General features: G+C 34.0%; 1 protein-coding gene across 19 annotated transcripts in view; it reads right to left on the bottom strand.

Moving 5' to 3' along the window:
- The window catches only part of TENM3 (teneurin transmembrane protein 3), a 2,732,592-nt gene that overhangs the window by 2,636,204 nt on the left and 81,096 nt on the right, over window positions 1-15,292 (bottom strand). For all 19 annotated transcript variants that reach the window (XM_054683934.2, XM_054683938.2, XM_054683942.2 and 16 more), the window contains exon 2: window positions 8,006-8,125. The gene's annotated coding sequence lies outside the window, so the exon portion shown is untranslated. The remainder of the gene's footprint in view (window positions 1-8,005; window positions 8,126-15,292) is intronic.

The raw sequence follows: 15,292 nt of genomic DNA, 5'->3' as shown, positions 1-15,292 counted from the left end.
CCCCAGTAGAATGGCTACTCTCAAAAAGACAAAAGGTAACAAACGCTGGCAAGGATGTGGAGAAAGGGAAACTTACATACACAGTTGGTGAGAATGCAAATTAGCACAGACAAAAAGATTACAGAGGTTTCTCAAAGAATTAAAAATAGAACTACCATATGATCCAGCAGTCACACAACTGGGTATATACCCAAAATAAATGAAATCAGTATTTAGAAGAGATATCGATCTACAGCCCCATGTTTATGGCAGCACTGTTCACAGGAACTAAGATATGAAATCAACCCAAGTGTCCATCAACAGATGAATGAATAAAGAAAATGTGGTAAATTTTTACAATAGAATACTATTTAGTCACCAAAAATCGAATTAAAGCATGTCATTAGCAGACACATAGATGAACCTGGAGGATATTACGTTAAGTGAAATGAGCCAGGCACAGAAAGACAAATAGCACACGCCACTGCTTATATGCGGAATCCAAAAAAGCTGATCTCATAGATGTGGAGAGCAGAAAAATGGTAATTAAAGACTGGGGAAGGGAAGGAAGGGAGGTATAAGGAGAGAGTGGTTAATGCATACACAGTCACAGTAATTTAGGAGGAATAATTTCTAGGATGATATTACACACAAGCGTGTTATAGCTAACGATATTCTATGGCATACTTCAAAAGGGCTAGAAGAGAGGATTTTGAATGCTCTCACCACAAAGCAACAATGAATTTTTGAGATGACAGAATACTAAATGCCCTGACTTGATCATTATGTAATGTCCATATGTATTGAAATATCTCACTGCACCCAATAGATATGTACATCATGTGTCAATCAAAAATAAAGTAATTAAACCGTTTTTTAAATACAGCTAAAAAAACAGTCAACGAAGAAAAAGAAAGCCTTCCTTAGTTCTGTTATCTCTTCTAGCTACTGTCAAATTTCATGCCTTTCCTTATCTAATCTGTTTCTGCTCTATCACTCTTCAATCCAGCACCATCTGGCTTCAGCTCCACCACACTACAAATCCTGCCCTTGCTAAATAAACCTGTGACTTTATTAGGGATCCATTTCAAGTATGAGTTCAGTTGTGATCTTAACTAATCTATCTTTTGCAATGGGCTCATCATCATCATCGGTTCTTTCTTGTTAATACTCTGAAATTGTACCTCACTGGCTCTTGTTCTGCTCCAGTCTTTTCTTGGACAACATGCTTTGGGGTACCCTTCTCATTAATCTATGCTCCCTATGCTTTCATTTATCTTGCAGTTATTGATGCACATATATAACGGTTTGCAAATTACCTTTACTTGGTAGTTCAATAGACTCAAGTCCCCCGAAGCAAAACATATCTTTTTCATGAACCTGCTCCTCTTCCTATACTTATTTAGCTCCATTTGAGGCATCATTCATTAAATCAAAATAGAAAATGATATAGGAAATTTTCTTGTTTATTCTCTCCCTAGTTCTATTTCACTAACACACTATGTAAGATAATGTGTAAAGTTCTTCTGATTGTTGCCTCAATATATTCATCTCTTTGTCTCTATCTAATCCTTCCCTCTATCCTCAGCCTCTTTTTTATTGCTCACTTGATATTTATTTTCTGAAACACCAACCTGATTTAGTCCACAGCACTCATGCCCCTACTCACGTCTCTTGCACCTTAAGTGCCTTTCAATTCCAGCCCTTCACCTGCACAACACACCCCAGGTCTACCCCATGTAAGTACCACTCCCTCTGCAACTTACTGCATGAATCCAGGACTTCTTTTCAGTTCTCTCCTGACATTCTATGCATATCTATAGCCTTCAGGTTTTTTAAAATAGAAGTAAAACACAGTGGTTAAATGCATTGCCTCTGTAAGCAGCTTTACCATTTGCCAGCAGACAGGTTACTTAACTCCTCTTAACCTTACTTAACTTCTGTTCTCACATCCACAAAATGGAAGACCACCATAGTGCATAAGGAATAGAGTAGTTATGAGTAGAAAGTAAACTGTTTTGAGCAAGCCCGCATTATATAAACCACTTTACAATATTAATGTTATTGTTTTGAATATTTTCCCCCTGGACTTCCAATAGACACTAAGTTGCTTGAGGGTGGGGTTCATTTTAGTATCAATAACACTGCAAACAAGGCACAGGGCAAGGGTCTTTCTAAATTTAAATTGCCTGAGAAGGCGATGTGACCCCATGTTCTAAATAAATGACCAATTTTATTGGATTTTACTCCCTAATTTAAACTCAAGAAGAAGTAGGCATGTAAGATGATAATCAATGGGGAATCTGGCTTGAGACCAAAACCCTATGTATGATTTTTCAGACATCATCACAGGCAATTACAGACCACCTGGTAAGCTTCAGAGGAAAGAGCTGCCCTCCCCACAATAGACTGGGTGCACAGCCAGTGCACTGCAGTCTCTGCAGGGAGTTGCAATCAAAGACTCGAGTCCCCTGGCCAGCCATACTCTTACGGATATCTATACTCCTACATCATATACCTTCATGCAGATCTTCTTTATCTGGAATTTTCAGCAGAGGCCTTCCTCTGCTAAGACCTCCTTATTAGGGGAGCAGGGAAACATGATGACAATTTTCTCGATGCAGACTCAGTGCTCAGTACTTTTCCACTCCTAGTCCTATCTTACCCCCGACCACTAGCTGCTGGTCCATAAAAAAACAGTATTTTTTTTTTTCAGGAATCCCAAGGCATAAGTTGACCATCACATCTGTGTTGATTCAACTGATGCTCAACCGGCGCCAGGGTCCAAACTCCTCCTTGAGGTCTCTTTCTCCAGTTTAGCTTCCTGCTTACATCATTGCAGTGAGTGATTAATTGACTATTTCTTTATTTGGGGTTATTGTGTTAACTGAATACTCAGACAGCTGGCAGCTCAGCTCTCTCCAGCTCTAATAAGTTCCTAACAACCAAGGAAGACATGAAAGATGGAAGGAGATTGCAAAGGAAAAATATTCGGGAAAACAATATTTTGCTGCCCTCACATTACAGGATGGTATAACCTTTTGAGTGGCTCAATGATCTAGAACCAACATATTTCTAGAAGATATCTTAAAAATCCTCTAATCCAATTTATTCATTTAGAAGTGAATATAATGTTGTAAACCTGGAAGACTACGTAACCTGAGGGCACAGCTGGGTGCTGAGACAAGGCCATTTGACTCACAGCCCAAAAATGTAACTTTCATAGTGTTATATGTTATGTAGGGTTGAGTCTAAAAACATACCAAGTTCCAGAGTATTCTGTTTCTTCGTTCCCTTTTTGGAGTTACTGTCTATGATGTCACGTAATCATGTATCATGGTGAATTAAATTAGGACAATCTGAGAGCAGATGTGAAAAATCTATGTATTTGGGTCATATACAAGTCAAGTATCAATGTCTTCAAGTTGCTACATGAACTTGTTTCAGAGTGAAGCCTAAAGATTTTTAAGTGTATATCTTATATTTGAAATTAGGTAGATTTAGACGGTGAAAAGTACACATATTGGCCAATAGGATTTAGTATATATATAACTGATTTAAAACAAAATACTAAATCCTATTGGCCAATATGTGTACTTTTGTGTGTGTGTGTGTGTGTGTGTATACACTATATATATATATACACACTATATATATATATATATATATATACTGCAGTTTTATTTCAATCATACAAACAAAGTTAGCATGCAGGAAATTTAAGTGAAACAAATTTAAAGAAAATAGTTATGGTAAAAACAGCAGATAACTGAAAATTCTAAAAAGGAAGTGCACCTAAAAGCATGAGAATTCAACATTCGTTTAGTGTTTCATCTTCAGTTTTGATTGACACTTGATGCTTGCAAATTTTTAAACAAACTTTTAAATCCTGATGACTATTCTGAAAAGGTTTCAGTACCAACACTAAGATTTGTACATTCAGTTTGTTTGCAATTGACTTGTTAGCCATTTACATAGTGTATAGTACAGATTTGGCACAGGTTAGATCACAGTGTTGAGGAAAGCAGTATCTTCTTGTAATTAGAAAGGATCTCCTAAACTGTACTCAGCTTAAGACATCCAATGTATAAGAGCACAAAAACCATTATAATAATGTGGTTCCAAGGAACATCGTTTTGATGAGGAAAGTAACTTAAGCTTCTGTTACCCATTTTAATTACTGAAACCTCTAACAACGACACAACTGTTATGTATACATGACAGCAAATGTATATAATAATTCATTTAGATTTCTTGGAAGGAACACATTTAGCAATCTGGGGTGATGGAAAATATAGCATAATTCAACATTGGTTCTTTTTGTCATTTTACACAGATATCACGTTAATGTTAGACCAAGGCACAAAATGTTTCGTGCATAAACCCAGTCTCTTTTAAGATTTAGCATTTTATTTTAGGTTCTTATCTTAGTATGGACCACTTGTACCCAGTACTCTACCTAATACAGACTATTTAACTTACTATTTTTGTTTTTGTCGTTTTCTTTTTGACACGAAGTCTTGTTCTGTCACCCAGGCTGGAGTGCGGTGGCATGATCTCGGCTCACTGAAACTTCTGCCTCCTGTGTTCGAGCAATTCTTTTGCCTCAGCCTTCCGAGTAGTTGGGATTACAGGCGTGCACCATCACCCCCAGCTAATTTTTGTATTTTTTAGTAGAGTGAGGGTTTTGCCATGTTGGCCAGGCTGGTCTCGAACTCCTGACCTCAAATGATCCGCCCACCTCTGCCTCCCAAAGTGCTGGGATTACAGGCGTGAGCCACTGCGCCTGACTTAAATCAGTTTTAATTGAAGACTTCCAAGAATGAGTGTGCACATATTAGGGAGAAGACCACATGTTCTCCAACTGCATGTATTCCTCGATGAGAAGCAGTGATAATGCACACTTTTCCAAAAGAATGGTGATCAGTGTCAGAAGTGCTCGTGAGCACGTGAGGTTAGGTAGTGCATGATTATTCTGATTTTACAACAAAGAAAACTGGATGAAGCTGAGAAGTGATTTGGGTCTTCCAAAACCTAGTATAGCACTTTCCACCACAGCGTATTCAGTGGTTACTCTATGAGCCTAATTTCAGACTCTAAAATAATGTTGAAATAAAGGACAGGAAATCAAGAAATTCATCTTTGAGAACAGATAGACTCTGAGACTCATCTTTGTGTCTTACACTTTTCATTGTTACTTTTCCATTTCTACTGCATGATATTTGTCAGTTTCCCCTAGGTAGATACATCCAATGCTCATACTTTAATTTTTTTTTTTTTAAAAGAAAGAAAAATACTGCTGGCATGAAGCTAAAACTCATGCCTTAATAACTGAAACACGTTTTGCAGATCTGCCAACTAAGTCTCCTCTCTAATTGTGTGCCTTCTATAAAAAGAGCCAAATTAAAAAAAAATTACAGTGTAAATATCCTTAGTTATGAATAAGACCATTAACCTCCTTTAGACTTTAGATAGCATGAAAGATCTCAGTAAGAATTACAAAGGAAGTCTTAGCTATTTTTTATCCTTAATTGTGTTGTTTATTTAAATGAAGATTTTTTTTCTAAGTTTGTAAATTACGTAAATTTTCTTTTTAAAAAGTATTGTTATCATCATGCATATGGAACACTACAATGTCTTTTAACATTATACCCAAAAATAACAGTTACTGATCTAAAAATTATGATTCATCTCCTAACAGGCCATTCATTTATTCACTAAGTTTAGTTATTTAAAATGGTTAATCCTAAGGTTAAGATTTTTTTCTTTAGAAAAACCACCTAGAGTATTCTACAAATTATCTGCCAAGCAGAGCAAATTGGAATTTACAAAAAGCTAACGTCAAAAACATGTTAAATACTTGCACTCAAATGGAGAAAGAAAAAAAAAAAAGCCTGCTTTGATTGAGCAAACACCACAATGAAATATCTTATACATTAACACCACTAGAGGGCTTGATACATTTTGCTTCATAAAAGCATTTCTTACACCACGTTATTTTTTGGTATAAATAAAGTTCTATATGCTCATCATTCTAATCATGGTTATTTTTTTAAAAGACACACATTTACATGTGTACATAGATATAAAAAATGTTCGCTTAAGTGATTTTATCAAAGGGAACTTGTATAAAGTGAACACTGTTTTAAGCAAGTTAAATAAACTGGATGGTTTCAAATATCACGTAGTCTTACATTTCATTGAAAAGTATTTCTGCAAATCTGCATTTAACAACATGGTTCTGATAAATGGCCTAAGCCATGTTAGAAGAAAATTATGGTTTAAGTAACACGAAAATTCCCTTCTGTTGCAAGTTACCAATGATATTAATTAAAAATAATTTCACTTCATTTAAAATCATCTCTATGGTATAGGAATATTTACCTTCACGGAAATTTCTCTATGAATCTAACCTAGATAAATTATATTTTAAAAGACATATTAAATATTATCATCTCTCAATTTCTTTTTAAGTAGGGCAAGTAACACATTTAGTAGGTTTGATTTTTGTTTTGATTGCTAACTTGGCAATCAAATTTCCTTACTCAGCTATATCGCGAATACGTGTTTTCTGTGGGACTATGAGAGAGTAAAAATTATGACTTGGCTAAAGCAAGCACATCTTACAACTTTTCAGAAAACGTTATTTGTCCATTCAAAATATAAATTAGATCCACCACCTGTTTTGGATGTAGGTAAAATGTTACTACAAATAAAATTTTCAAAATCTGAAGTGGAAAGGGTAAGTTATTGTTACATTCTAGGAAATAAAATAACTCTAGTTTTACAAATGCGAAACAAAATTTTAATTGTTTCCTTCACAGAGACTTTTTTCCAAATTATGTGTTCAGTTGTGGGAGGAAAAGGTAATAGGATATTTTTAAAAGAGATTTCATTATGTAAGTAATTTCTCTGGTTAACAAGTCCAAGTCAGTAAGATAATAAATAAGTTCATAAGTCAAAATATAAGACATATTTGACATTTGAATCTTTGTACATATATTAATATTTGAATGTGTATTGTGGTGACAGACAACATATGTAGCCATCTGTACAGCACAGGTATAACCAAGCTGAATGCCTTACTGGTGGATTCTGGTTGACTCTCAGCTAAGATGTCTACATATGATTTCAAAATCTAAAGAAACTCCAGTTGTCTGGAGGCTTTTCTATTAAATACCTTCTCTGTCTGAATTTCCCCCTGAGGTTGTATGTTTCCTTGCCATTCACAGGATCAAAGACATTGTAACCTAAGAGATATAATAGGCCAACGTTAGTCTAACAGTGAAATGGCTATCAAATTCAACCTCTTCACCAAGGGTAATAGCACTTACCCCTGAATTGCATTAGAGCGCTGCAGAATTTTAAATTGGAAGCCTATTTCTTCGTTTATATGATCAGATGAAGTCCTCAGGCCAGTTTATAAGATTGTTTTTCTCTTTATGAATGCAATGGTTTTGTATGATAAAATTATAGATGCATGATTAAAGAGTACTTGATAACTTCATTAGATACAGATTGAACATTCTATTAATTGAAGTTGGTGCTATAATTTTTGGTACTTCTATAGATTCTAAACCATCACCAAAATTAAAATAGCCTGGCTTGTAAAAGCTTCTCATTCTGTTATTTTTCAAATCCTGTAACTCGTAACGCATTTCTTATTCATAGTAAGATTATGATTCTTCTCAGCATAGCTTTACAATTAGTTTACTTCCTCATCAGAAAGCTGTCACACTCTCAAGTATATTCTAGCAAAGATCACTTTGATATCATAAATAATTATCATTTTGTCCTTCACTTTTGTTTATATCAAATATTTACTCAACTTAAGGGATTCTATAACCGAATAATTTTCCCCTTCCGTGTTGCTATCCCTGCCACTTAGTATTTTAGTTTTTATTGTTCTGACCATTACTGCTACTACACTACATCTACTATTCTTAAATTCTGTGAAAGTGTACAACATACGAGGTTATGCAGCAACAAAAAAATAAACATTCTAAGTTCATTACACAATACTTACAGTGACACACGTCTATTAGCTGTTCTAATGCTTCATCCAGAATAAAGATCACATGAGAGGAATATCCAGAGGTTATTTTTAATCTCCTTTCTCTAGTTTACATGATCACTTCATTCAAGTCTGAAAAATAAAAATTGTATGCATCTTACTATCAAATAAGTATGTCCAGTTCTATGTAATCTGTAAAACAACAAGAAAATGCTTGGCATTTCACAGAATACGATAAGTTTCTAAATACTGAGAGAATAAATGATTAAGAATTTAAAAAATTAAATGTATACATGTAGCAAAGAACCATCAGGCCAACAAAAATAGTATTAAAATATGCATTAAGCAGGTGAAATATCACCCCTTTTACTCCCCAAATAAGGTGGGAAATGAATCTCCACACACTCAGAGTCATCTTAATCACATTTATTCTTGTAAGTATATTTAGGATAATAAGAATGATAGGAAATATATATATTTTTTATTTCCACCAGTTAAGTGACTTTTATGAACCAACCCTGAATATTTCGATGAGTGAATAAATTAATTTTTAGTATACATGCAGCCATAGAAAAGTCCATTTATCCTTCTATATCCAGTAAGCTATGTATATCCATATTATGTTTTAAAAAGAGAGCATTTATCTTAATATAGTGAGAGATTCATTAAATAAAATTATTAAAAGAAAGTATTAATTTTTCAATAAGCTGTCCCTGGAGAAGACAAACATCTGAAGGTATCTTTAAATTTGGTGACCTCCCATCTGCAACGGGAAAGGAATGTGTCTTCTTTTTGCCTCTAGTTTAGCTATCGTTTGAACTCAAACCAATGACATCAATGGAAAATACTTCCAGTGGAGTTGGCCTTTCTGGTTCCTGATCCGTATTACACTGTTTTAATAAGAATCTGTTTAATATCTTCTAATAAAATCTACAAAGTTTTAAGATATGGTTGCTTTATTAAAAAACAAAAACAAAACTTTTGAGTAAAAATGCTATAACCCCCTTACTCCCACCTCCCAAAGCCAGAATTTAGTGGATTCATTTCATGTAAGCCCTGAAGATTGTTACAGAGAATAATAGTAGCCGAAGTTACCCAATGTAACCTTTGTAATCTCACTCACCGTGAGAGGAGGATGCAGAAGGAATAAATAACTTGATAAAAACCCACCTCGACGAAACAACATCTCTACCTCTCAGTGCAATTACTAGATGTCAGTCAGCAGTACCATTGAAGGCGCATAACCCACTTCCTTTCTGATTGGTTAGTATGTCCATTCTGATTTTTAATATCACCCTTGCCTCTGGCCCATGACTTTTTATTTCCTTCTTGATCATATAATTGTCAGTTTTTGCTGTTCAAGAATTTTAAAAGATAATTATTTATTGATAATAATTGTACATAAAAATTTCAAAGTAAAGAGTTGATTACAGTTTCAATTTCTTTTTTCTTCAGTTATAACTTCAATTTTCCTTTTTGTTTGTTCACTATTTTTTCTCTTCAACGTCCAATAATACATGTAAGTTCTCTTTTGACTCCCTTTTGAATCTCTCATATCCTTTCTAATGACTTCTATATTTGATCCTTTGATATTTTCCACAGCTGTTACTCTACGTAGGCTTTTGAACAAGGAATTGTTAAGAGGGTTAATGGAAGGGAATGATTGTTGTTTGCCAGTAGGCATAGATTGCCAATCTTTGCTCCCTATTTGATTCATTCAAGAAATTATTTTTAAATGACTTGACTTGATTGGCCAATATTTAGCCTGGTTTGCTATTTAATTTCAGTATTTTTTATTTATGAAGTAATATACATGGCTATAGCTTACTGGAACCCAGTGATATTTTTCTGTGTTAAATTTTCTAAAGTTAATATCCATACTATATTAAGAAATCTATAATTTGAGGGGAAATAGATTTTTTTCATAGATTTTCGAAACTCAAAATCTGTATACCATAATCCAGGAAATCCACAACTAAGAAGGAGGTCAGCATATATTTGCAAACTGTTGATATTTAGGCATAGTATAGCTCTTGTAATGTTTTCAATGGTATTTAAAATCTCAGAATAGTCAGCTAAAACAGCTATGTGTTGGCTTCATTATATTTTGGTAAGCATGTCTGGGAACCAAGCCACCATTAAAAACACAAATAATGGTCAGAAAGGAACACAGCATTCTGACTTCCAGTTTGAGATTCAACACGCAGAGACTCTTGTCCATTTCCCCTTAGCATCCTACTCACTCCTCATCAGAAGTCACTGCTCCCTTGAAAAGTGTTTACCACTGGGGGGAGGGATAGTATTAGGAGATATACCTAATGTTAAATGATGAGTTAATGGGTGCAGCACACCAACATGGCACATATATACATATGTAACAAACCTGCACGTTGTGCACATGTGCCCTAAAACTTAAAGTTTAATAAAAATAAAAGAAAAGTGTTTACCTCCCTCTCACACACTTAAATCCACAACAGAAGTGCCTAAATATTTGGCTAAAACAGAAAATAATTTGCATGATCATGATACAATAACAACAAAATAACAGTAAATAAGATCTATGAATGGTGACTCTATGTCAGGTTGACATTTTATGTGGATTTTTTTTTCATTTGTATATGAAATAAGTACTGTGATTATCATCTTCATGTTGCATATCAGGAAAGTGATGCCAGGAAAAGCCAAATAATTTTCTCAGGGTCATGCACCTAGCTAGCAACGAGTCAAATCTGTTTCACGACAAGGTTGATCCCATGTTCCTTCTATTAAATCATGTCATTTTGTGACTAAAATATTTGTGATAGAAAATAAAGTTTTTAAATTAACCAAGTAATCAATGTCACAATATATAATATATTACTGGCAATACTTCAATTTTAAAACAATATAATGTAAACATGTGATTTTTTTAAATGATAAGAAAAAATGCTGAACATGGTAAGAACTGAATCTTCTGAAGTATCATAGTCACATTAAATTAAATAATAAGGATATGAATGTCAACATGATAAAATGCTGAATTTCAGAGTTAAGTCACTGTAGAATATATATGGGAAATAAAAAGACAATATTTAGGTGTCTTTCAGAAACATAAATATAGTTCAAATATATCCTGTGTTTTTTAAGTTTTCACAAATATAAATAATCACATATACCTGATTTTCCAAAATTAAGGAAGATTTTAAAAAAATGTAAAAGATGTAAACGTGTCTATACATTGAGTCATTTAAGTTAATACAATATTTAAGTAATAAGATTCAATCCAATCCTGTGTCATTTACATTAAAATAAATGAAATATTGAGTCTCCAATCACAACCCTGCTAACCCATATCAAATAAGTTCATATTTTTGACAGAAAATGTTTGAAGGCTAACAGATTTATTCTTTCAAAATAAACCAGATATGAAAAGAAAGTAAGGAGGCTGGTGTAGACAGAATTTTAAATAAATTAAATTACAACTTCATCCTATATGCATTGCTTTCACATCAGTGGTTCACATTAAAAAATCTATATAGAATATACTTTAAATGACGATGACAATTTTAATGAGGAAGGGTTCTTTTTTTAGCTTTTTGCTATAGTTTCTTGTTTGTTCGTACATTAGCTCTATAATTCCATGCTAGTTCCTTCAATGACTAAAGAAACTCTTGGCTTTCACAAAACCCAGTACGTGAATTGATGTAGAGATTTGCTGAAGAACTTCAGGAGAAACATACAAAATATATATCTCCCTGATCTGCAGGGTCAAATCAAGCTAATAGGCTAAGAAATTGAAAGAATGCACAAATTATAACCTCAAGAAGTATGTCATTTCCTCATTAAAAAGTCTTTAAAGTTAATTGTAATTCATGTGAATTTTTCTTTTTTAAAGATCTTCCATGCTGAATGGTAGCTTTAATATCTAAAATTACATCTAATCTTTTTTAGGTCAGCAATTGATAAAACGTTTGTAAATGGGGGGAAAAAAAACTTGACATTTACTGTTCAATAATCCAAACAAGGACAAAGAATTTGTCTTCGAAGTATCAGCCTGGAAGGGCACAGCACTTACAAGAAGAAGAATGGCGGGGGGAAAGGTCAAATTCACAGTGGTCCAAAATGATAAAGTTGTCAAAATGTGGAACTGGTGGGAGGTGAATTATCCTCAAAGAAAATAATTCCTTTAGTTAGAACAGTAATTGTTTTTAAAAGTTACCTACACATTACTGGCTCATCATTATTTTAAATTGCACAGATAACACCAATATTATATTCTGAATTTCACTAGCTCTTTTTGAAAAGTATGGATCACTGTTGCAAATCTTCCTAACCAATTACTAGAAATATTAATTTTCTTCCATTTTATAATGTAACCATTTTATGTTGTAAACAATCTGCCTTGACTAATTCATGTTTCTGAAATGATGGGAAAGTAATAATAATTAAAATGACATTTATGATTAGAACGTTTATATTTCTAACCCCTTAAAATACAAAAAAAGAACTTAGGCAATTTTTTATACAAAGATATAAAAGGCAGAAGATATACATTTAAAGATTTTGCAGTCCCGTTGAGAAAGAGATGGGGAGACCCACACACAAAAGAAAAGGCTGTTTTTTCTTAAACCAAGTCAAACTGGGCCTTGCACCTCTACAAAACAGTCATAAAACACTTGGCAAGGTTGAAGTCTTTTCTGCACTGTTCAAGCAGTTGTCCATTCTGAGTCCTCATTGGATGCAAATATTGGTAGCATTTGACCCATTGATCAGTGGCTTCTGAATCCATCCCAAAATGGTTTATTTACTTGCCACCTCTTTCCCACCTCGCTTGTCAGTCTCCTTGGCTGGTTCTTCCTCATTTCCAGATCTAAGGCCTTAAATCAGAGTGCCCAAGAGCTCAGTCTTCAACTTACTCTGTCCCCTTTTTACCCTCATGCTTATATCTGCATTGCCCAATATGCTAAAACTCACCACATGTGGTTATCTAAATGTAAATTTAAAAGAATTAGAATTGAATTACATTAAAATATATGGCCATTCAGGCCAAAATCTTGTTTACTCTTGTCTTTTATCTTCTATATCAAAATAATCGGCAATCCATATGGACTCCACATTCAAAATATTTTTATCAAGAATGTACAGTGTTTTTTCAGTCTGGGTGCAGTGGCTCACGCCTGTAATCCCAGCACTTTGGGAGGCCCATGAGGGCGGAACGCCTGAGCTCAGGAGTTCAAGACTAGCCTGGGCAACATGGTGAAACCCCATCTCTACAAAAACACAAAAATTAGCTGGGCATGGCAGTGAGCGCCTGTGGTCCCGGCTACTCGGGAGGCTGAGGTGGGAGAACTGCTTGAGCCCGGGAGGCGGAGGTTGCAGTGAGCTGAGATCGCACCATTGCACTCCAGCCTGAAAAACAGAGGGAAACCCTGTCTCAAACAAACAAACAAACAAACAACAAAAGAATGTCCAGTGTTTTTCAAAAGAAGACAATGTAAAAGCAAGTTGGGAAGGAAAAGAAAATCTGAGACTATAGACAGAAATCAAAATCTGGAAGGAAATTTGTCAATATCTATCAAAGTTACATTTGCATGTACCTTTTGACTCAGCAATCCCACTTCTAGGAAATCTATTCCAAAGACACAATAGCAAAAATAGGAAAAAATACAAGCACAAGGCTATTCATTGCAGCACTATTTGTAATGGCAGAGTGGAAAGAACCTAAATGTCCATCAACAGGGGACTGGTTAATAATCTAGTACCTCCACAGAATGAAGAATTGTGAGGCTACAAAATGGAATGAGGTATAGCTCTATGTATTACTATGGAGCGATCTCTGGGATATATTGTAAATGAAAAAAAGCACAGTAAAGAAAAATGTGTGTGAAATGAAAGCAGTTATCTGTATGTCTTTGTATCATATTATTTATAGTATATAAAATATATATGAAATTTAGACATAGATATAGATATATTTCCAGAACCTTTTCACTTCTAATCACTCCCAAAACTATCACCCAGGCATAAGCCACCATTTTCTTGGGACTGGATCACTGTAATAGTTTTTTAAAGATAGTAGAGGCTGCTTCCATTCTTGTCTCTAAGTCCATTCTTAAGACACAGTGACCCTTAAGAGTAGGTTGGATCAAGACAAGCTTCTGCAAAATCCATCTAATGGCTTCCAATCCTCTTCCTGTAGCTTTGTAGACCTCACTTTATCTGCTCTATCCTCCCCCTCTCATGAACTCTGTTTTCTTAGTGTACTTGAACCACAGCAACCATGTTTCTGCCTCAGGGCCTTCACACTTACTTCTCGCTTTCTACAGTCTTTCCTGCGGCCATCATCATGTCTTTGTCACTCACTTTCCTTTAGTCTTTGGTCAAATATTCTTCTATCTCCGGGACTTCATCACACTATAGAAATATGATCTTTCTCCCTCACATGTATCCCTTGATTTATAGTTGGAATAAAGGAATTCCCTCCTGTCTTATCCTAATTTATACTTTGATTACTTTCCAGACATATTCTCTTATATATCATAGATAATCATACTAATATTCTTCCTTTAAAAATGCAACCACTCTATTCCATAATGTGCCTTTTTATATTACTAAATATAGCAAGGCCATAATTCCAAGTTAATAAATTTTGAATAATATAATTCATTTGAATAATATTATGATTGTGTTTTGCATGTATATTCCATCAAATAATAATAGTAAGTAAGTTTTTATCTGATTTAGGAGTATTAAAAACAGCACTGCAATGAACATCCTGGTGTATGTGTCCTTGAACAATGGACCAATATTGTACTAATTTCAAATCCAAATACTAGAATTGATTTGATAAATGATATGTATATTTTTGATTTGGATCAAGTATTATAAAATTAAACCTTTTTAGACAGGAAACACAACTTTATCTTTTAAATCATTACTAATTATGATTTTTTTAATTTAATGTTCTTGAGATTGAATATTTTAGCTGATACAGTCCTTTTTTTTAAGTTTATTACTCAAAACCCTATTCCTCTACTCATTTTTCTAATGAGCTGTTGAATATTTTTCATTGCACTGCATAAACTGTTTCTATATTTATGTCTATTAACACGTTTTTCTGCTATCACACATATGCAAAGATATATACATATATCTATGTATACGCATTTAAATAAATATGTCTACACACATGTAATTTCATTGTCTTTCAAATATATTTATGAAATGTACTACTTTGCCATTCAGAAGTTTCAATTTTTATTAGCCAAATCCATTGTTTTAATTTTAAGCTCATAATTTCTGAATTTTGCTATAAGCACG

This window comes from Pan troglodytes, chromosome 3 (assembly GCF_028858775.2).
Source record: "Pan troglodytes isolate AG18354 chromosome 3, NHGRI_mPanTro3-v2.0_pri, whole genome shotgun sequence".
Classification (NCBI taxonomy): domain Eukaryota; kingdom Metazoa; phylum Chordata; class Mammalia; order Primates; family Hominidae; genus Pan; species Pan troglodytes.
The sequence above is the reverse complement of the archived record's forward strand: the minus strand, read 5'-3'. Positions and strand labels throughout refer to the sequence as shown.